The 22,588-nt window shown below is 41.8% G+C and overlaps 1 protein-coding gene and 1 non-coding gene across 3 annotated transcripts in view; both read left to right on the forward strand.

Annotated features, from left to right (window-relative positions):
* Npsr1 (neuropeptide S receptor 1) overlaps positions 1-22,588 on the forward strand; it is a 406,607-nt gene that overhangs the window by 291,779 nt on the left and 92,240 nt on the right. The gene's annotated exons all lie outside the window — the stretch shown is intronic.
* On the forward strand, positions 19,146-19,271 carry LOC116908361. The gene has a single exon (XR_004388911.1). It is a non-coding gene; the product is annotated as a small nucleolar RNA SNORA28 (small nucleolar RNA).

Raw genomic sequence — 22,588 nt, forward strand, 5'->3', positions numbered from 1 at the left:
GTCACTATGTTTTTACATAAAAAGCGCTATGATTTATAAATCTGAAATTCATATGAGAGAGTAAATTGGAGCATTTTGCAGTGGCTTATTTAGCCTCCTCTTTCTGTTTTCTTTTCTTTTTAATATAAATGAAACTGCTTGTTGTCTTATTCTAAAATGTGAGAACTTTGGTGGGCGTGACTTGGGATGAGCTCAGTCACACAGCCTCTTTCTCCACGTGAATCCATGGATTCAGTCCCCCACTTAGGTTTTCTACCAGTGTCTGCTATAGTTCTTTGCGGCAGCCCATTGGCTACCGGGGAGGTAAGCCTACGCTGGGACCTGCTTTGCTCGAAATCTCCAGTTACTGGCCTGGGGAGATGGCTCCTTGTGAGAATAAAGTCGTGGTGTCCAAGAATGAAGGCTGAGTTGGGCCTCTTAACACCCTCATAAAGAAGCCCTGGGTGGTAGTGTGCACCTATGATCTCCAGTGCTTTGAGACAGAGACAGGAGGATTCTGGGGTCTTGCTGGTCAGCCCTGCAGCTGAATCAGTGATCCAGTTTCAGTGAGAGACCTTGCTTCAAAAAATAAATTGTAGAATTACAAGAGACACTTAAAGCTCACCCTCTGGCCTCTTTCTTTATATGAACATGTACTTTCACACACATGCACACACACAAATTTTGTAAAACAAACAACAAAACAAAAAACCTCAAATTCTATAGTCTATAGGAGGGATGCGGGTAACTGGATGACTTTGATGGCTAAAATAGTCACTATTTACTTACCTAGGAAATTCTAAAAGAAGTTGCTTTTCAAACACCTTTGATACATGAAACAGAGCATATCTAAATAAATGCTTATACTGTCTAAGGGGTAGACATATTTCTAGAATACATAGAAGTTCTAAAATTTAAATAATATGTTTCTAACATAGAAAGGTTTATTTAGCAATATTCTGTCTTGTTTATTAAGCCCAGGATAATTTAAGGTTTACAAACTGTTTCTCCCTGTTCCACAATCGGAGGTCTCAAATGCTATATTTTGTATGGTGTATACAGACCTAAAGCATGACAAAAGTCTTCAGTTCCCATTTCTGTATTACAGTCCTTTGTGCTGTTAACACTAACTTAGGTTAGTCTTGAAGCCTAATCCACCTCTTCATTTACCTTCCCCAGCCCATTATCAAAGTTACCATCATCAATGACTATCAGCATTTACCGGTCATTCATTCTTTTTCTCTTTATCCACTGTCAACTTACTGTTTACCTCCCAGGTTGTCGTCTTCACAGATCAAGCGCAAACTCCCCTCATAGCCTCCGCCGGTTTATGTTTCTAATACATTACTTCAATAAGACCTCCCCAAGAGGTATATTTTCTAGATGCATTTTTTCTCCTCGTACTTCAACCTTTTGGAATACAAGAATGCATTGACAGAATTATTATGATATTTGCTGTGTAGCCCAGGGTCACTCTTCTGCCTCAGCCCTTGAGTGCTGGAACTGCATGCAACACTATTCCCAGCTACCTCCATTTCATAGGAGAAAACAAAACAGAGCAAAAAATAAAATGAAGGTTTTTTTTTTGTTTTACTTAGCACCTGCATTCAACATGTTTCAGAATAAACAATTTGAAAGAATTGTGTCGCATGAAAAAATCCTTAAAATTTTTTTTAACCTAAGAAGTCTATGTGTTTTATTTTTGAAAGGCTTTCTGTTAACTGTCAACTAGTCAGACCATGATCAGACCATGAGCCAAATCAGGCCTGATTTAGTAAGTCAATTCCTTTTCTGGACTTCAATTTTCTATGGATAGTAGGAAGAGGTTATTTGAGAATATTATCTAACTTTTTCTTCTCGTGGGGTCAGTCCTGTGGCACTGATTAAAATTCATCAAAATGTCAGAAATAAGAGTTAAGTCCCCATTTAACACCAGAACACTTCTTTAAGCAATTTCTACAGAAATTTTCACGGTGCCTTTGTGATAATGGCCCCCAAAAATAATTTCTGAGTACAGGCCAATTATTTTTGATCCCTCGATTTTTAATAAATCAGGAAAGTCAATATCATTTGTGTCTCCTGTAGTTTTTTTTCTTTTTTCAGCAATGACACACACTGACGTTATGGAAAGCAAGAATTCCTCCCAATGGTGACATCTGTCCCTTCCCTATAGCTCCTGTTTAGCAAGAGCATGTCTGCCTGTTACCCACTAGAAGCCAATGACACTGTCCCTTCCCCCTGTAGCTTCATGACAATCAGAAGTGTTTTACTTTTGTGGCTGTCCAGAAGAGCCTACATGCCATTTGCTCTTGGATTCTGATCATAACCTAGGAAAACTTTCACACATATGCCTGGAGCCCTTGAAAATCTTGTAAACAAAGGAGGGATTCCTGGGAGCAGGAACCCCATAGGTGATGCCCACACAGGCAGTCGAGATCTCTAAGGGAGAAGCCATGGTACCACATCAGAAATCTGAGTAGGACCTGGGAGAGCGACTGCTGCTGTTGCTGCTGTCGCTGTCGCTCGCTGTCGCTGGGCTCAAACCATTGCTGCCAATGGAACTCCGCCATTGTCAGGTTCATCTCTTCTAGGAGCAATGGCCAGTGAGCTTTTTACTGAAATTCACTGACTTCAGAACCATTCTGTTACAGAAGCCATTCCTAGGCCCTTCATCGCTCCTTATTAAGGTTGACTTTCCAGGACATATGTCTTCGAGGTGGTGACAGGTCCCATGGTCCCAAGACAGGCCAGCAACCCTCACGGGCATCTTTTTACAGAGTCTCCTCCTGCGTGACTGAACCCGGGCCATTTCAGCTGCAGTGATGTGGTGAGTGATGGCTTGGGACATCCATGCACGCACCACACCCTGGAAGCAGCACTGAAAAGTCATACCCTCGTGCAAATGAGAAGGGAGGAACGCCCGATAAGGTTGTGATCAAAAGGAGGAAGGCCAAGGTGTAGGATCTGTGTCAGTTCCTGAGTTTGCTATGGCTCATCCTGAGGTGGAAGCCTGATCTGGACATAGGTAGGTGGCTGCTGGGCCTCTCCACTGAAAATTGGAGAGCTACGGCACTGGGAACTGGCTACTGAGCACTCGTCTGGAACTCCCACTGCTCAGGCCACTAGGTGACTTGGAACAACCATGAATGGGTCTCAAGCTGCTCTGTCAACACTTAAGCAAAATGGAGAGAAGGTAGAGGGAAAGCAAACACTTCCTTTAAAAAAATATTCCTGCAGAGGAGAGTAGAGATAGTAAGTCAGGAAGGAGCCTGGTTTGGGGATCTGAACGAGAAACCTAGTCCAAGCCCCGCCAAATCTGTTGGAGAGACAGTTGGTTCCTTTGAGACTCTTGTTTTGCTATAAAGGAAAGTTTAAACCTAGATTTGGTCCGTATATCCGATAGAGTCATTGGGTAAATCATTGTGTATCCATGCTTGAGAAAGACACCATTCCTTTATTGACATTTTCCCCACCCTCCAGGAAACCTGGTAGACAAATAATCAGAAGGCTCTCAGAATGGACCGTAGGGCTACTTTAGGTCTTAGGCACTCAAGTTCAGTCATTTCAGAAACCAGAACCAAATATGGTTATGGGAATGTGATGTCAATAGGAGGAGTTAAGCAGTGGGGGACTTTTCCTGTAACCGTTCTTTTTTTTTCTCTTTGATGGTCCTATGAAAGAGACTTCGGGCTTAGAAACAGTCCTCCTGCCTCAGTCTCCTGAGTTGAGATTATGGGCTCACTCATACCATGGCTACTTCATAGCCCAACAAATGCTGAACGGAGCCCTCATGTCTAGATTAGATACTACAAAACCTGAAAGTAACCTAAAAGTCATCTGTTGAACAACACATCCAGACACACAAAATATGCAGGAGATGCTTTCTCTGTCTTTCTTCAAAGCCTTAGCATAAAAAGGGGCTAGAAAAAATGATGTTTAACTTTTCATATGACTAAAGCTGACTTCCTGCCTCCTTGCTATCTTTTCTTTAAGTTTTATTACATTTTGGTGTGTGGGGGGGAGGGGGGGAGAGGGAGGAGGAGAGGAAAGGAAGGAGGTAAAGAAAGGCATTGGAGGTCAGAGGACAGCTTTGAAGCTGCGCCTCCACCTGTGGGTCTCAGGTATTGGAACTTAGATCAGGGCTGTAGGCACTGCCCAAGCAGCCACCTTGACTGCACTTTTTAAATTTTCTTCAGATTGTTAAATCAGATCTAGGCTACAGAGAGATGGTCTGAAGCGGTAAGAGCACCACTGCTCTTCCAGAGGTCCTGAGTTCAATTCCCAGCAACCACATGGTGGCTCACAAACCATCCGTAATGGAATCTGATGCCTCTCTGGTGTGTCTGAAGACAGCTACAGTGTACTTATATCTAATAAATAAAAACCTAAAAAAATCAGATCTATACTTTGATATGGGAAATTTGAAAAACTTGAAAGTAACAATTATTAGACAAAACAGTCAGGTATTTAAAGCTTATATTGATGAAAATATTTTATCATTCTTTGTCTCTGATAAAAAAAAATCAAAACCCAGCAAATGAAAAAAATCAGAAAGACACATAGTACCAGTGCCCTGAAAATCAAATCAGTTGTTAGTAAGCCAATGAAACGGGTTTCAATGGCAATCATATCAAAGGAGCTGAGGGTGCTGGAGGAGCTTTCCACAACAAAAGCTTGCTTTGGGGGCCCTTATAGAGGCTTGGCAGTGTAACAGAGCTCCGTTTTCCATTAAATTTCCAAAGGCCCTCGAGAAGCCCTGTGCAGAACAAAAAGCCTGGGCAGACAACCACCCTTTATAAAATGATCCTGTCCGTTGACATCTTTACAAGACTTCAATCAGCAAATCTCTGTGAAGAAAATAAAGAACTTTTTTGTACCATTATTAGAGACATCAAATAGAATCATTATTTAGTGTTTTGCTTTTTTAATAGACTTAATATTTTTGAACAGAAAGATATTTTCCCAAAGATTTTTTTTGGGTGAATTAAGAGATAAACTAAGCTTCTTATCTGTGACTCTAAATATTTCTCATTGCAACCCATTGTCTCATCTAGCAATAAAATGTCACCAAACAGTAACAAATAGAGAAGTTGCCTATCTCCCTTAATAATTAATGTGGAGAAGAAAACACCTGCTTGCTTAGGTCCTACAAAATGGTTTTAATATAGGGTCACAGAAAATGCAAAAGGTTTTTGGCCCACTATAAAAACAGCTCTTTGTCTTTTCCCACTAATTCTTTTTAGTGTCACATTTAACAAAACCGAGGAAACTGCAGAGATAATAGAAGTGTTTGCAGTTTGGACTTGGCAAAGCCAGTAAATAATATAGGGTTTTGTCTCTGGAGATATTAAGGCAGCTTTATCAATGTTTACGCTTCTTCCTCTTTTGTAATGATTACAACCCAGACAAATGGAGCAAATGGAGTTTTTTCTCCCCGCCCTTCCCTTACATGACAGAGTGCCATCTAAAAACTTGTTATCAGAGTCCATTTATAAAAACTGAGGCCACCTGAACGTGTTGCTGTTACCCAAACCTCTGGGTTGGACGATGCACCTGCTTTGGCTTGCTTTGGCTCTCTCTCTTAGCAATGGCCTCAGTAAACTGTCCGGGACGATGCAGCTGTGATTCTCTGCAATTGTACAGTGCTGGCAGGCTCCTGAAGTCCCATTCTGGCATCCCCTCCACCACCAGGGAGGCTCCCATGACAGCCACAGCAGAATCCAGCACCTTCAGTAACCATGCCATTCCTCAAGTTGAAGTGGCTACAGTTTTATTCCTGGGGCAGGGTGTGGGACGAGAATCATCCTATTTGAAAAGTGCTAGTTCTCGAGTTAAGCTGTTGTACTCCCTGTTACTGGGCGTCAGTGAGATGCTCTATGCCTCTGAATATGTCTTTTCAGGGAACTAGCCACATATACCTTGCCCTGAAGGTCAGGAGTTTGTTTCGATTTTTCTTCAACAATTTAAAAACTAAGCTGTGGCAAAGCACACAAGAAGGATCAGCTTTTTCTTAAGGAGCACATTCGCCCTGCGTGGAAAACAGGTCATACCAAAAGAAAAGTTTTTATTTTACCCCATAGGTGGCAGAACGGAGTGTCAGAAGACTGGCAGAGCAGACTCATTCATTCAAATCCACATTCAGTCAGGTGCCTGATCGTTGTGAGAACCTAGATGGAGACACGAGGATTTAAAATTGTCAAATTACTGGCAGTTCTCAGAACTTGAGATATGCCTTGAATTACAACTCCAGTCGTCATTGCTTCCATATCCAGAGGACACTAGAAGCAGATTTTTCTGACTTTTAAAAGTTAAAAGAAATTGACTTTTGATCTCTGATGTTTTGGAAGGCTCTAGATAGACAACCAGCCACCTTAGGCAAGCTACTAGCAGATCTCTGTCTCGTTTCTTATATCCTTGGTGATGTGAGAAGGCTGCTAAGTCAGAGTCTATGGGGGCTACATTTTCCCTTCAGTATTCACTGCTATTGGCTCAGAACTCCAAGCCCCAACATAAGAAAGTGGCCCTCCGAAAACTAGAGAGCTAGCCTCTCTCTGAGATGCTATTTCCCTTCCAAAATGAGGCACCCATACACTTTCGTTTGGTTGATAACTTTTCACCGAAGTGTCTTAGTTTAACATAAATGGCGTGGTGTTACTCTCGAGGCTCGACAAGTACAATCCTCCCCTCTGTTTGTTTTCCCCTTCTACTCTAATGGTACCTAATACCAGAGAGCAAATCTGACCTTGCCTGTTCGGTCTTAGCATTTAAACAAGGCAGCTGGGTAAATGGGAGACACTTAAATATTTGTTCTGGGACCTAAGCTGCCCGCAGACTCTGGTAATAATCCTATCCTGCCACTTTGTTGTGAATTGATTACTTGTCAAATTCGGTTATTGAATGAGTCAATTTGTCACCTGTTTGGGTTTATTGCAATTTCCATGACTTTAACTCTGTCAGTTGTCTTTTAGAAGGGCAGGTCACATCAGAAAGATTGGTGAAAGAGGTTGTTTTGTTGAAGGAACAAAAAGCTCTAGGGGCCCATATTTCACTTGTATAGAGTGGATACAATGTATATTATACAGTGAATACAATATACATTCTACAATGTGTACTCTGTACTTTAGTTTGGACTTAACAGAACTACTGCCCATATGTAAAGAAAACTATCTTTGAGTAAAGCCTCGGATTATTAGTAACACAAATTTTATATGACTTAATGATGAACACTAACATAAGCAGCACGTTAATGGATTTATGACTTGTTCATAAAAGTTTAAGTGTTTAGGATTACTAATGTCATTGAATATCATGTTTGAGATTTGGGATAAAAGCCTAAAATTTCTGCTACTGCCTTTAGTATAAGAGATTTTTTTTTAAAGTCAGATTTGCCTGTAAAAATTCCTACATCTCTGAGATTCATGGTTTTGGCCCATAATAGTCTTCCTTTTCCTTTTCTCTACTTAACACTGTGTCTAGCCTCTTCCCCACTAGCTCATTGCCGCCGCCCCCTCCCCCCACCCCCACCCCCCGCCATCCTAAGTCCTGTGTCTTCTTGGATGTCTTTGGTCATAGGTGGATGCATAGTCTAATGTCTCAGTCTCATGTCTCCTTGTTCTCAAAAATGGATCTCTCTTCAATTCCTCAGCCATCTTAGTTATATCCCTGGGGTCTCTGAAAATCATGTCTCATACCTCCTGTGACCTTTGCCACTCAGAAAACCTTGACCACTTCTTCATTTAGCTGCCTCTCTTTTTAACTCGTAGAGACATGGAGCCCTAAGTTTACAAAGTATGCTCTCCCAGACATGCAGTTTATTTCCTGTCTCCCCTCTTTCCTACCCCTTCCCTCCCTATCCCACATTAATTTATCTGAACACCCTTCCGTAGAAGCCTCAGTGGTAAAGGACAGTGCTAATTCTCCTCTGCTTCTACTATACCTAGACGGGTGGGTGCTGCGGTCACACGACTGGATGGCTTGGAGCCACCGTGGTCACTAGGTCTCCAGCCTCGTCTGCCTCTTGCTCATCCTTTTCTTCTCTCTGCTCAGGTCCCCTGCCCTCATTCTTCTACAGCTCTAGTGCAGTTTTGGGTTTGCTACTCGTTCTGCTATCTCTTTCTCCACAGATGGCTGGTCTTGGGTTGTGCTGACAGACCAGGACAAACTCTTTCTTCATTCCTGCTCAGTGGCTGCCAACACTGCGCCCTTCTCACCTCTCCCCCGCCTTGCTTCGGTGTTCTCCACCCCCACGGCAGCAGGAGCCATTCCTCCCTAGCTCTTTGTTCTAAGCCACACACTTGCTCCTTTTGTTTCAATAGTCAAGTTCCCATATTTCTGCTCCTCTTCTCCCTCTGACCTGTGATTTTTCTAGACTCTGCCTGTTTCAGATCTCACCTCCTGTTTATTGTTTAATTCACTGCTGTCTGAGTCCTTCCCACTCCCTATAACTAAAATTCTAAGTCCTGTCTGCACACAGTTTCCAGAAATTTGTGCTCTCTGGCTCTCTGTGAAGCCACACTAGACTCTACGCACGCACGCACGCACGCACGCACGCACGCACACTCGACTCTCCCTTTTATCCTTTTGTTCATTTATTTTTCTCCACAGTTCTCCTTCCCCTTCATCTTTTTTTGGAGTTTCTCAATAAGTCCCAAACAATGTAAGTGTATCTCAATGAGGATGGCTCCTCTGCCCAAGTTTGTAATACAGTGCTCCCCCTACAGTTTAGATTTAGTCCGTTGCCATTAGGTTTCTTCACTTCAATACAAAGAAGGATCTCAGAACAACAGGCTCCACACTGAATTCAGTCCTCTTCCCTATGCTCACAGTCTTCTGTGACTGGCTTCTCTCACTTAAGAGAACATCTCCAAGGTTCAACCCCTGTGTCATAGTTTTCTTCCTTTAAAAGGCTGTCTGGATTTTACTGTATATATGGTATATACAGTATATATATATCATATCTCTCTCACACACACATATATACATATATATGATAGGTTGTTATCCACTGTAGTCATCAGACAGTTTTATTGTTTCTTTATTTTGTCTATTGTGAGCACAGGAGTTTTTATATGGACCTAGATTGTCTCCTTTCTCTCTCTCTCTCTCTCTCTCTCTCTCTCTCTCTCTCTCTCTCTCTCTCTCTCTCTCTCTCTCTCTCTTACTGTCCCTATCTTCAAACACACCAGAAGAGGGCATCAGATTCCATTACAGATGGCTGTGAGCCACCCTGTGGTTGCTGGGAATTGAACTCAGGACCTCTGGAAGAGCAATCAGTGCTCCCAACCACTGAGCCATCTCTCCAGCCTCATTGTCCCTTTTCTTTCGTATCTATATAGGAAGAATGTTCTTTTTCTTGAGGTGGGGCCTCTACCCGCATTTTGAAGAAATGTTGTCCTACCTTCCATAGTGGATACGCAATTTTGCATTCCTTTAGCAAATTTGACACTTTCAACTTCTCCATATCAACAGTCATTCATTTCCTCCCCTCCCTCTCCCTCTCTCGCTCTCGCTCTCTCGCTCACTTGTAGCTATCTTAATGGATTTCAGGCAGCATCTCACTTCAGTTTTGATTTGTGCTTCCCCGTTGGCTGTGACATTGAACTAATTCACTTGCTGGTCATTTCTATATTGTTTTTAGAGAGGCATAAATGCAGGTGCTTTTGCTTATTTTTTTAATTTGGGTTACTTGTATCTTAATTATCACATTGTAAGCATTCTAAGATTTATTTATTTATTATATATAAGTACACTGTAGCTATCTTCAGACACACTAGAAGAGGGCATTGGATCTCTTTACAGATGGTTGTGAGCCACCATGTGGTTGCTGGGATTTGAACTCAGGACCTCTGGAAGAGCAGTCGGTACTCTTAACCTCTGAGCCATCTCTCCAGCCCCCGTAAGCATTCTTTACACATTCCAAACACAGGTCTCCTAATAGAGATATTACTTGCAAATGTTTTCTACCAGTATGTGGGATTAATTTTTTGATAGTATCCTTTCAACGCACAGAAGTTTTTAGCTTTAAATGAGTCAGGTTTCTTTGGTGTGGTGTGTGTGTGTGTGTGTGTGTGTGTGTGTGTGTGTGTGTGTGTGTGTGTGTGATTCATTTGTGCCTCCAGCCTCATATCTAAGATAAATCACCTAAATCAAGGTCATGAGTACTTATGCCTCTAATTTTCTCTGGGAGTTTAAAGTTGTGGCTTTTACATTTTGGTCTATAATCCTAATCACTAGTTTTGATTAGAGATGGGATTAATTTTTACACATGGTATGAGGAAGGAGTTTCTTTGTATCCTTCATCTTTTTGTATCATGATTCAGCAACTCATCTTTACATTCAAGCTACAATAAAGTACTTGACTGTACTGAACGAAGGACATGAAAGTTCATGCCAAAGTACCATGGGGACATTGCCAGGGCACCAACCAAGTTCATTCCTGTTTCAGTGGGTGAAGATTCAGTTCAGTTCTCTGTGTCCCCATCTGCAAAACAGAGCTAAATTCACTCCACTATTGCCATTCAATGCAAGTCTACGAGCCCAAGTAATCTATTTTCTTCTATGTCAGAGGTCAAATGTGAATACAGTTGTGGAGTAAATTAAAATTATTCTAAGGCACATTAGTGCATATGTGTGTGTTTGTGTGTGTTAAGAGAAGTTATATTGATTTTTAATGGGTAACTGTACAGTGGGATTACAGGCTATTTTCATTATCTTTCCATATTTCCCTGGAGCTTTAAGATAGCTTATAGAGACTGAATGTTCCTTGCCTAATCAGAGAGGAATGCCACGATTGTGTTAGAAACTACTTGACGGTTGCTTCATATGGGTCAGGAGCCATCTCTTTCTGAGGTTGGCCGTTTTGTCTTCTGCTGAACCTATCAAGAGTCCTAGAAGAGTTGTGTGCGGGTCACTGACATTTGGACCTCAGCCAGACAGAAACCAGAAGCAAAGCCTCCAGGGAAGGCAGTGGGAGCAAAGCTGCCGCACATCACACCATTCTGTCTCAGGACGAAACCTGACTGAGCTGCCTGCCGTGCCAAGGTTACCTCTAGGGCAGAAGCATCTTTCCTCTTTGTAAGCACATCCTTGCTGAGGTCATGGACAGGGTAATCCAGTCTGGCAAATTCGGTTTCTCCATTGTCAGCTCAGCAATCCCATCTCGTGTTCAAAATCAGTGAGCATCTTCACTGTAGGTGTCAGTAGAATTCTTCACTCTCTACTTAAATGTATGTTACAGCCATCAGGTTCATGAAATAGATGCCTGAGTGGGAAACCTGTGTTGGTAACTTTTCTACTTGCTGGCAACATATGCTTGGGTGGGCAATTTTATCTCATCTCATCTCACCTTATCTTATCTCACCTCATCTCATCTCATCTAATCTTATCAAGTCTTTTCTTATTCTATTCATTAGTTTATTTTGAGACATTTTCTCTGTGTAGCCCTGGCTGTCCTGGAACTCAGTCTGTTGACCAGGCTGGCCTCAAACTCCCAGAGATCCATCTGCCTCTGCCACCCGGGTGCCGGGATTAAAGACAGGCACCACCGCCGCCTGGAAATTTCAATTTCTTAAGCCTGGCTCTCCTCACTGAAGAGTCAATAATCATACTTTGTAAAAAAAAAAATCGGGTTGGGGATTTAGCTCAGTGGTAGAGCGCTTGCCTAGCAAGCCCAAGGCCCTGGGTTCGGTCCCCAGCTCCGAAAAAAACAAACAAACAAACAAACAAACAAACAAACAAACAAAAAATCGAGCAGTAAATTTTTAGAAAATTGTGGTGATTTTAATTACTAGCCATCAAACCCAATCAATGCTAACTCTGACAAAAAAAAGAATAAGGAAATATTTTCCATGCTTAATAAAGGGGAAAAGGCTAACTGCTAGATTCAGTTAGGATATAACAGCATCTCTCTCTTACGTAGACCACTCTCTGCAGTTCGTAAGTAGAAACGAAAACAAATAGAAACTTTGACGATGTGCTTTGTCTCGTCCCAAAGTGAATCACCGTGCCATCCGGATCCATGACTCTTAACACAGTTATCAGGGTTTGTGGTCATTTTGGATAAGTGAAAGTTTTAGTGACGTCAAGTTCTTCTTCGGGTGATTCTTGACTTCTTTAACAAGTCAAGAAGTGGAGGTCTGTGCCTATTTCCAACTCTGTATAGAAGATAAATATATCACATACAAATAAAATGGATTGTTTCCCTTTTTGGGGGAAGGGATACTAAAATTCACCACTGAAATGGGAGACCTGGACAAGATCATTTTTTCTAAAAGTGTGTAGTGTCATTATGTGTCCAGGTCTTGAGTCTTTTTTGAAACCCATTGCTTATACGTCAAACACGGGGAAATAAATGATGTTTATTTATTTCCCACGAGGAAGGGCAGGCTTTGGAGGCCATAGACCTGGTGAACTTTCACTTTCTAGTTCCCAGTTTTCTCACCTTGCTAATACTGGAATCACAAACTTGAAGCGTTGTTGGGAGGCTCCTGGGAATATTTAAGAAAAGCGTGTTTTTAAATACTGAGCAAATGCAACAAAAAACATTCTGGCGGGATTAGGACTAATTAATGTAGCTGATAAACCATTGAGAAAGTGCTGAGTACCAGCAGCAAGGTCCACGTCAGGGCCAGTGTGTACTGTGAGGACACAAGTATGCATTTGCCTCTTGGGGAATCTTTCTCCTCTGTACAATGTAAATCAGGGGTAAAAATAGTTAGGCTTATTTTCCAAACTCTGGCACAATTGAAAATGTCTGGAGTAATATTCCAATGCTTGAAAAATCTATGACATTCAAGTCTTCACTTTTCATGTTTTTCCTCTTGGAATCTTTGTTTGTAGGGTTAGAGACATTTCACAGTATAGGGAGACATTTGTAGATTGTTTAATTCCTGGCTGTTGTAATGCAACAATAGAACACTCTAGGGTATGTAACATTGTGCAATGTGTAAGCCTTCTGCCTAGACAAGAAGTTTCTAGGTCAGGAAAAAATATGTGGTAAGAGTTGACTAATGGCATATATCTGCCAGTAGTGTGTGAAAGAGTAGTGTTAATTTCCTGCACTGATGGAGGCTGTGTGAGTCAGGTTTCTCATGTCCTGAATTAGAAGCAGATGTGAAGGGAAAGCCAAGAAGAGTTGGGGAGAGGGGAAATAGAGGTTGGTGATCTCACACATTATAAACACATATAGAATTACCAAAGAAACTTAAAATTATCTAGATTTGATTTTAAAGTATTATTCAAAAGGTAACTTAAAAAAAGAGTTGGAAGGAGGTCCCAAATATCATTAATATAGTAATGATAATGTATCTTTTAACGGAATCTTAGTTTTTCTTTTCTTGTTCCTCCTGGCTGTCATCATGTCATCTTGGTCTTGCTATTTTGTAGCTATCTAACTCTCACCCAGCCCTGGAAGAATTCTTTGGAGTGGAACAGAGTCTATTGAAAAAATTCTCTAAAATTGACTACATTAAAGACCCTTAGCTTTGGAAAAACAATTGAGACGAGTCCCCAGTGCTCTCCCCACAACCTTGAGGTGTGCGTTAAATTGAATGATAATTTATATGTGCTTCATATGATCAGATTTTTGAAGGACTGAAGAACTTGAAAGTCCTGAACTCAAAAACAACTTGATCTCCTCCTGTCTCCCAGCATGCTCTTCTCGGCCAGTTTGCAAAGTTTGTTGGTGGATGGTAATAACATAGAGTCTGTGATGGACCACTGAGCCTGAATCTCAAGGCAGCATGAGCATGGGAGAACAACAAGCTCCATCTTATATCTGGAATGTTCTTCAATGCCTCTGCAGAATTTGCAGTTTCAGTTTCAGTGGTAATTTTCTGACTAAAATTCTTATAAATCTACCCAAATCCTTGCTGTCTTTAAAGATGGAGAGAAACCAGCCCAAAGTGGTTAGGGTTTTGAGATATGAGACACTTGGAGAACCTGTCCCATCTTTACCTGTCGGAGAACCTCCTGTCTTCCATAGATGGGGCACAACCGCTGACCAACTTAACAACTCTGGAGGCTTCCCAAAACCGGCTTCAAATGTTGCCTCCCAGGCTACCATCAAGGTTACAGAAGCTTGACTGTAGCAGTAACTTCATTCAGAGAGTGACAGCACCAGAATTCCAGGACCTGAGAGACCAGAAACATTTGTTTCTAGACAACAATGTTGTCAGCTTGTTTGAGGTGGGGCCCTTCAGAGGTGTTCTCAGCTGTCTAACCTGGCCCTGGAGCAGAATCTGCTGTTGTCCATCCCTCTGAGGTGAGTGGAGCTTGTTATTTACCAGAAGTATCTGCCAGGCTCTGAGACGCATCAGCTGCTGCATGGAATTGAGAAAATAAAAACTAGGGGTTAGGGACAGAAGCTTTTCAGGGTTTAGAATCCCCAGCCTCAAAAACCAAACCCAAAGGGAGTGAATTTTGCTGATGGAACAATACATGCATAATGTCTGTTGACAAGTACAATAGAACACAAATAAACATGCAAAACTAACTGGGGTAGCCACTAGCAAGGGACAGGAGGAAACACAATGAGGAATATGTGGTAAGATAATTTTGTTTTAAAACAAAGTTGTAGTATTAGAAAAAGAATTAGGGGACCCTATATTCTTCTCAGAGCTATGAAACCAATGAGTCCATCTACTGTAGGAGTGGGTGAGTCCATCATCAGCCTTATCTTACCCTCAGTTTTCAGCTAATGTCTGCTTTTCATTATTTGTCCTCTCCTCTCTCTTTTCTGGCCCCTTCCCTTCTTCCCCATCCTTTCCCCTTTTTATCTCTTCCTTCCCTTCCTATTTTGTCTTTTCTTCCTCTCCACTCACCACCACACTCCACAAGTTTCCTTTACAAATATTCTTCCCTCCATAATAAATGCACTTCAACTGTTTTCCTAACTACTCACCTGTCCCCAGAATACCCACCTGTCCCCTTAACTACCAACTGTCCCTATAACTACCAATCATCCCCTTACCTACTCAATCATTCCCTTAACCACCAACTGTCCTTATAAATACCAATCATCCCCTTACCTACTCAATCATCCCCTTAACTACCCAACTGTCCCTGTAACCACCGATCATTCCCTTAACACACCCATCCCCTTAACTACTCAGTCATCCCCTTAACCACCAACTATCCCCATAACTACTCAGTCATCCCCTTAACCACCAACTGTCCCTTTAACTACTCCAACTGTCCCTGTAACTACTCAATCATTCCCTAACTACTTCACCCATTCCTTAACTACTCAGTCAACCCCTTAACTACTCAACCTTAACTACCACCTGATCCTCTTAACTACCCTTGGGTCATCTCCTTAACTACTTAATCATCCCCTTAACTACTCACCTGTCCCCTTAACTACTCACCTGTCCCCTTAACTACTCAGTCATCCCCTTAACTATTCAGCTGTCCCCTTAACTACTCAACAGTCCCTTTATTTATTTATTAACCACCAATCATCCCCTTAACTACTCAACTATCCCCATAACTACTCAATCATCCCCTTAACTACCAACTGTCCCCATAACTACCAGTCAACCCCTTAACTACTCAACTCTTAACTACTCACCTGATCCTTAACTATTCAGTCATCTCCTTAACTACTTAATCATTCTCTTAACCACCACCTGTCCCCTTAACTACCTTCACCTGTCCCTTAACTACCAGTCATCCCCTTAACTATTCAGCTGTCCCCTTAACCATCAACTGTCCCTTTTATTTATTTATTAACTACTCAATCATCCCTTTAACTACTCAATTGTCCCCATTGCTACCAATCATCCCCTTAACTACCCACCTCTCCCCTGAACTACTAGTCATCCCCTTTAACTACCCACCTCTCCCCTGAACTACTCAGTCATCCCCTTAACTACCCAATCCCCCTGAACCACTCAGTCATCCCCTTAACTACTTGTTATCCTCGTCATAAACTCACATCCGTGCATGTTGTCTAGGCACATGACACATTCATGACAGACATGCATGAGGTATGAGAGTGTTGCTAGTGCTGGCTCTCCTTCCATCATGAGTCCTGGGACTGAATTAAGTTGCCAGGCTTCACAGCAGTCTTCACTGGCTCAGACATCTTCCCGCTCCCCATTATTTAGCTTTTTAAGAGATATCATGTTCTTAGAGTCTTTAATTTATACATTTGCTTCTGGCTTCCAAATATCTACAAAGGCCCTCACTACCTAATTCATTGTCGGGTTACAGTCAGAGAAGCGGAGGGGGACAGTCAGAAAGGAAGGATTATTCTAATATGTACAGATTTTTTTCCTAACTGGGAGGGAACTTTACTGTGTTGTATGACATGTATACAGTCCAAAAACACCGAAAAGTGATCCCACACACACAAGGGAAGCTGACATTTAAAAATATATAGATAGTGATTTGAGAAGGGATCCTTACTTATTCTTTCCCTGTCCATTTTTCCATGTTGTTTTAAAACCATCTTGTTTCAGATTTGAGACTCCCTGTGTTAGGGACATTGGTGTAGCTGCTTCTGTGTTTTGACTTTGAACATGCCTTTTAAGGCGTATATTTTAAAAAACTTTATTTTATGAATAATGGATATTTTTGTTCGCATGCACTTCGCACACAGGAGCAGTCACATGTCCCGTGAGGCTGCCAGCCATAGATGTTTGGGAGCCTCCATAGGTGCTGGGAATTGAATTCAAGACCTTCTATTCAGGCTAAATATGCTATAACCATTGAGGCTTTACCATCCCTATGCAAAAAAAGTTTAAATTTATTGATTTATCAGTTTTTAATAGCTTCTAGACTTTATCAAGGGAGCTTTTTTTAATTAGTATTTTAATTTTTGATAAATTTTTATAATCATATAATAGCTCATTGTTTTATAATTTATAAAATACTGACATTAGTGTTGTATTGCTTTTTGCATTTGTAATTCAAATACATTACAAACATTTGCAGATAAGTCTTATTCGTTTTTCATAGCATTTCCCAGCTGAGTCATGGCTTTATTGGAATTTTTTTACATCTCACTGCATTGTTTCTAAAATGGGACCAACTGATGATTATTCAACATTTTCTTTTTATACCTCTGGGAGGGAACATTTAAAGCTTAAAACCAAATCATCAAGTGTAATCTCACATCGAAACACACAGCTTCTTTTCTTCCCACCTTGGAGGGAGAGGGCCCTGCCAGAGAAGCAGCCGCCAGTACGCATGGGGGTTTTGGAACGATGGCTCCCTTTCATGCTGCTTCTTAACTTTGTGGCTCCCTAAGACCCTGGCCAGGCTGGACCTCAAGGGCAATGCCATCCAGGACATGGCTGAAAGGGAGCTCAGGGACCTCAAACAGCTCCAGGTCCTCAACCTGAGGAACAACAAGATCTCGGCCTTAGACCTCAAGGCACTGGAGGGCCTGCCTCGGCTCCGGCATCTGTACCTGGATGGAAACCCCTGGAACTGCACCTGCAGTCTCCTGCGAGCCAGGGAAGTCCTGAAGGCCAAGGGCACGGACGTGAAAGGGGGACAGTGTGCAGCCCCGGCAGAGCGACAGGGGGAGAGCTGGATGTCCTCCAAGAAGATCCTGAAGCAATGTGAGCATCACTTAGAGCAGAATGAGAGAGGCAAAGAGACCAAGAAGAAACCCAAACCGGAAGACTCTTCCAGCATTAGACCCAGCATGGATGACGACGACGACGATTATGAAATAGATTAGAGATGAGCTTTGTTTCCCGTTTAGACAATGATTTTTAATGTTCTCTGTCTTAAGCAGAAACACGCTATCATTTAGATCTTGCGAGCCTTCTTTTTATTTTTACATGGTTCTTGTTATTTTTTGAAGATAAAATAAGGGTTAAGGATTCGTTAAAATGTGTGAGGGGAAAAAAAGTAGATGTGTTTCCTGGCTTGAAACAATCTGTGTTTTAGTCTGAATCTGAGGCAAATAACAATGTGAAATAAAATTATCATTTGAATCAACTTCACCCAAATAGAGCATTTCATTTAACCAAACAATTATTGACATTTTTATACAAAGCTCTTCTTACAAACCTCTATAACCAACAAGAACAGACTGACCAGGTGTGAAACAACTTGCTAGAACAATTCACAGTAACTCACAGAACCCAAGGAAAAGCTGGAGAGTCGGTGAGAATACTGTGTTCCCTTCCTAAAGCGATCGGCCGATAAAGGCTTCTTCTGGTTCACGGGTTTTGGAGGCATCAGTGAGAGTTGTTTGGTGACAGCATACAGTGGAGGCCTTGTTCACCTCATGGTGACCAGAAAGAAATTAGAGAGAAGGGAGCCGACTAACTTGACATAGATTTAACTAGGCCCCCGTCATCTAACTCCCTCCGACTAGTCTCTACAGCGTTGACGTTCCATCCTTTCAACAGGGGCGTGGTTGGGGGTAGCTGGGGGGTTCAGGAGCCATTTCTGGTTCAAAGGTGGGAGCCAGGAATGAGAACTACTCCAGGGCCTCACACCATGCAGTGTATGCAATGGAGACACTTGGCTCCTCCAGGGCTCTCCTCTCTGGAGAATAAAGTGCTTTCTAGCATTTTTAGAGTCTGTGTTCCTCACCTCAAGATTTCTACCCTTGGTGGTGGTGGTGGGGAGGAAAGACATTTGGCCTAGTTATCGGTTTGCCTCAGGACAGACGATCTTGTCCTTACCAAAACCAGAAGACAAGCAGGAGAGGAAGTGTAATTAGCGCTGTGGTAACACAGATGTGATGTTGTTGACGTTCCCCAGTCTGTGTATAGGAGCACAGAGGTGGTGGAATAGTACTTTTCCACCGGTTCATTTCTGGATACAATGTCTCTGAGAATACATTTGAAGCCCTGTTCAAATGTTAGTCTTTGTTCTGCTTAATAAAAATTCCTGGACAATAGTTAAGGAAGCTTTTCATCAAATACCCCTCATGGCTGAGAAAATAAATAGTGGGGATTATTAAGTTGAGTAAGGAAGCCACTAGAGACAGAACTTTCTTTAGTGGTGTGTGTTTTAAATTAAAATTTCTCACAGATTTATACATTATTTAATGTATGCTTATATTTTCTATCTTCAAGATATTTATGAAAATTGAAATCCTTTGGGAAGACACCCATGTGCCTTTTGGTTTCTCAGACTCCCTAGCACACCGCCATTTCCTTGTCCCACACAGAAATACATAAATAAGAAAATTTATTTGCAAGCAACACTCTGTGGCAGATGAACAAAACTATCTGACACAATTTGAGCTTGCTATAGCAAATAAGTCTAACCTATTCCGGTGTTCTCTTCTCTGTGAGACAAGCCGTTATATAGGCTCAAACAAACTCTTAATTGCTGATTTGGTTTTAGATGTGGTTTTGTTTAAATTCATGGGGAAAACTACCAAATATAAACCTCCTAATCATTAATAGCTCCAATACTGTATCAGTACTGCTTCACCTTATTTTATAGCCTGCACAATGTAGTTAGTGAATTTATGTGATGTCTGAATACCTTCAGAATTCTTTTTTGTTTTTTGTTTCTTTCAAGACACGGTTTTTCTGTAATATCTCTGGGTGTCCTGAACCTTACTCTGTAGACCAGGCTGGCCTCTAACTCAGAGATAACCTGCTTGCTGCCGCCTCCCAAGTGCTGGGATGAAAGGCATGCAGGGTTGTTTTATTGAAGTGTATTTTTTTTGTGTGGGTATTCTGTGTGTGGGCATGTCTGTACCACATGCATGCAGTACCCAGGAGACCAGAGGAAGGTATTGAATCCCCTGGAACTGACTGGAGTTATGAATGGTTGTGAGCCACCATATGAGTGCTGAGAATCTGAACTCCCCCCCTGCCCCCCCCCGGAGCTGGGGACCGAACCCAGGGCCTTGCGCTTGCTAGGCAAGCGCTCTACCACTGAGCTAAATCCCCAACCCCCTGAACTTCCTTCTTATGCAAGAACAAGTCCTCTTAATTGTTTACCAGCCACTCCCTCCAGAATTCGAAGTTGTGTTTTATCTTGTTGGCTTTTTCTGCAGAGAACTACGATGGGGAGAGGGTGGGATTTGAGTCTGATAGTAATATATAAACCATGAGACTAAGTAAGTTAGAAAAATTTATATACTGCTATTACTAAAGCATTCAGTTTCTCCAAGTTAACTACAGTCCCCACAGTGTGCCTTCTTTTTATAGTTCTAAAAAAATAGTTATGTGTGATTAGTGATTTGTGCTCTAACACCTTCTGAATATTTATTCTCAGCTCCCAAGCTGCAAGGCCTTGAAAATGACTCTGGTCTTTTGCACATGAGGAAGCTGTCCCAGAGGTGCACACTGACAGGGAAATGAGCAGTTGGGGCTTCCTTACACTTGGCTCCCCCAGCATTGAACCCAGGGGTCACTGAGTAAGAGCATTGCTATGAGATGCACCTCACCCCTGCACCTGTTTTTGTCTGAGTGCACAGCCTTCCACTATAGCATTCATTCCTGTATGTGTGTGTGTGTGTGTGCATGTGTGTGTGTGCATGTGTGTGTGTGCATGTGTGTATGTGCATGTGTGTGTGAGTGTGGTGTGTGTGTGTGTATGTGTAGTGTGGTGTGTGTGAGTGTGGTGTGTGTGTATGTGCATGTGTCAGTGTGTGAGTATGGGGTGTGTGTGTGTGTGTGTGTGTGTAGAAATTGAACTTAGAGCCTTGCACATATTAGGCAAGTTCTCTACCATTTATCAATTTCCCCAGATCTTTTAAAAATGTTTTATTTGGAGACAATATCTCATTATATTGACCAAATTAGCTTGGAACTCACTATGTAACCCAGGCAGAGTTTGAACTTGTATCGTCTTGCCTTAGTTTCTTGAGTAGGGATCACAGGCTCACCCAACATATGTCTATGTGTATGTATGTATATACACACTTTGTTATGTCTAACATTAGCTAATTAGATAATTTGCTCAGCTAAATTTGCTTAATCATAAACACACACATACATCAATGAATTAATTACTGTGCTTATCAGTAACCCAGTAATTCTATTATTTTCCATCATATACTGGCAGTTGTTTGATGAATATTAAAAACTGAATTGTTGCCAGAGCAACATCCCTCAAAACCACAAGTGCCTGAAGCACGATTTATGACAGTAAATTTTGTGTGACTGGTGACAACCCAGTTCTAATAATGGATTATCACGACAGTTTGATACACAGATTTCCATACTACATCTGAACCCTAGGTTTACCCTTATTCTAGATGTATCTGTTTTTGACAAGGAATAACCCATATATTAGATTTCCCTATTTTTACATCTAAGGCAAAGTATTATTTTGATATACTCTGTAAGTTTCCACCAAACACTGTTCTTCAGAACTCAATATACCTCTATATTTGATATAATAGTCATTATTCAAATTCCCAAGTAGTCAGCTTGATGGCTAATGTTTAGTGTCAGCTTCAGTGGATTTAAAACTGTACAGGAGATTAAACCCCAGGCATGTCTGTGGGCATTTCCAAGAAGGATTAAGTGGAGAGAGCTTCGCGCTGAATGTGGGCCACACCATCTTGAAGGCTTGGACTAAGACCCCAAAGAGATCAAGTCAGGCATCCTTCTTGTGCCTGCTGTGGTGCCTTCCCCACCATGAGGAAACACAGCCACGCCTCAAGTAAACCTTTTCATATATTCATACGTAAGCTGTTTCTTATCAGGTAATCAGTGACAGAGACATGAGAAGTAGCTAAGACTGTCACGGACAAATGTCTTTACAAGGTGGGTGTTTATCCCGGATCTAATGCGGATTCAGAAAATGCTTTATGGTCGTTCAGCTGCAACCATTTCCTTCCCAAGACCCTGCCCCTCCAAGCCTGGGCTGGGTCGTGGTTTGTACAGCCCACGCTACTCATTTCTTCTTGGCCACTTTTGTTGTGCATGTTTTGGTGTTGGGGATTGAGCTCAAGGCCTTGTGTAAACTGGGCAGGTGCTCCATATCTGAGCTGACCTCCCAGCACTGACTTCTTTTAATAATCACAAAAGTCACTGAAAATTACTTGAAGATTCTGTGTCTGAGATGTTGTTTGAAATGTAGTCCATGCTAATAACGACTCACTGGAAATATAGTGAAATTCCACAGTAGGCTCTCTATCTTACAGGCTGTGCATTGCTAACATTGATTGATCAAAGGTTTTTTTTATTAATTGTTTTTAGGTGTCATACAAAGTAATGAGTTCCATTGTGACCTTTTCACCCACATCTGTTACTATACTTTGTTGCAGTTTCTACCTCTCTCCCAGCCCCTCTACTCCTCTTGTTGGACCCAGTCTTCCCTTAAAGTCCCCCCCACTTCCACGTTACTTGTATTTTGTTACCTTCTCTGTCATCTCTTTTCTTTTAGACCTTTCCTTGCTCTCCATGGTTCCCTATGGTAACATTTCACTAAGAAAATTCCCTTCTCCCACTGTTGTATTCATTCCTAAGGAGTGAACGTTAGGCTGTTTCCCCATCCTTTCCTTTGTTTCCTTTGTTTGTTCTCACCATGATCCTATCATGCTCTGTGGCTTATGCATTGAGCATATGTCATTGTGATCAAATATAATTTAAGAGTTTGCATGAACTTATCTTCCCAGCAACTACATTTCTGGGACTGTATCCTATTAGTATACTCATCTGCATAAGAGACA

Source organism: Rattus rattus, chromosome 8, assembly GCF_011064425.1.
Source record: "Rattus rattus isolate New Zealand chromosome 8, Rrattus_CSIRO_v1, whole genome shotgun sequence".
Lineage (NCBI taxonomy): Eukaryota > Metazoa > Chordata > Mammalia > Rodentia > Muridae > Rattus > Rattus rattus.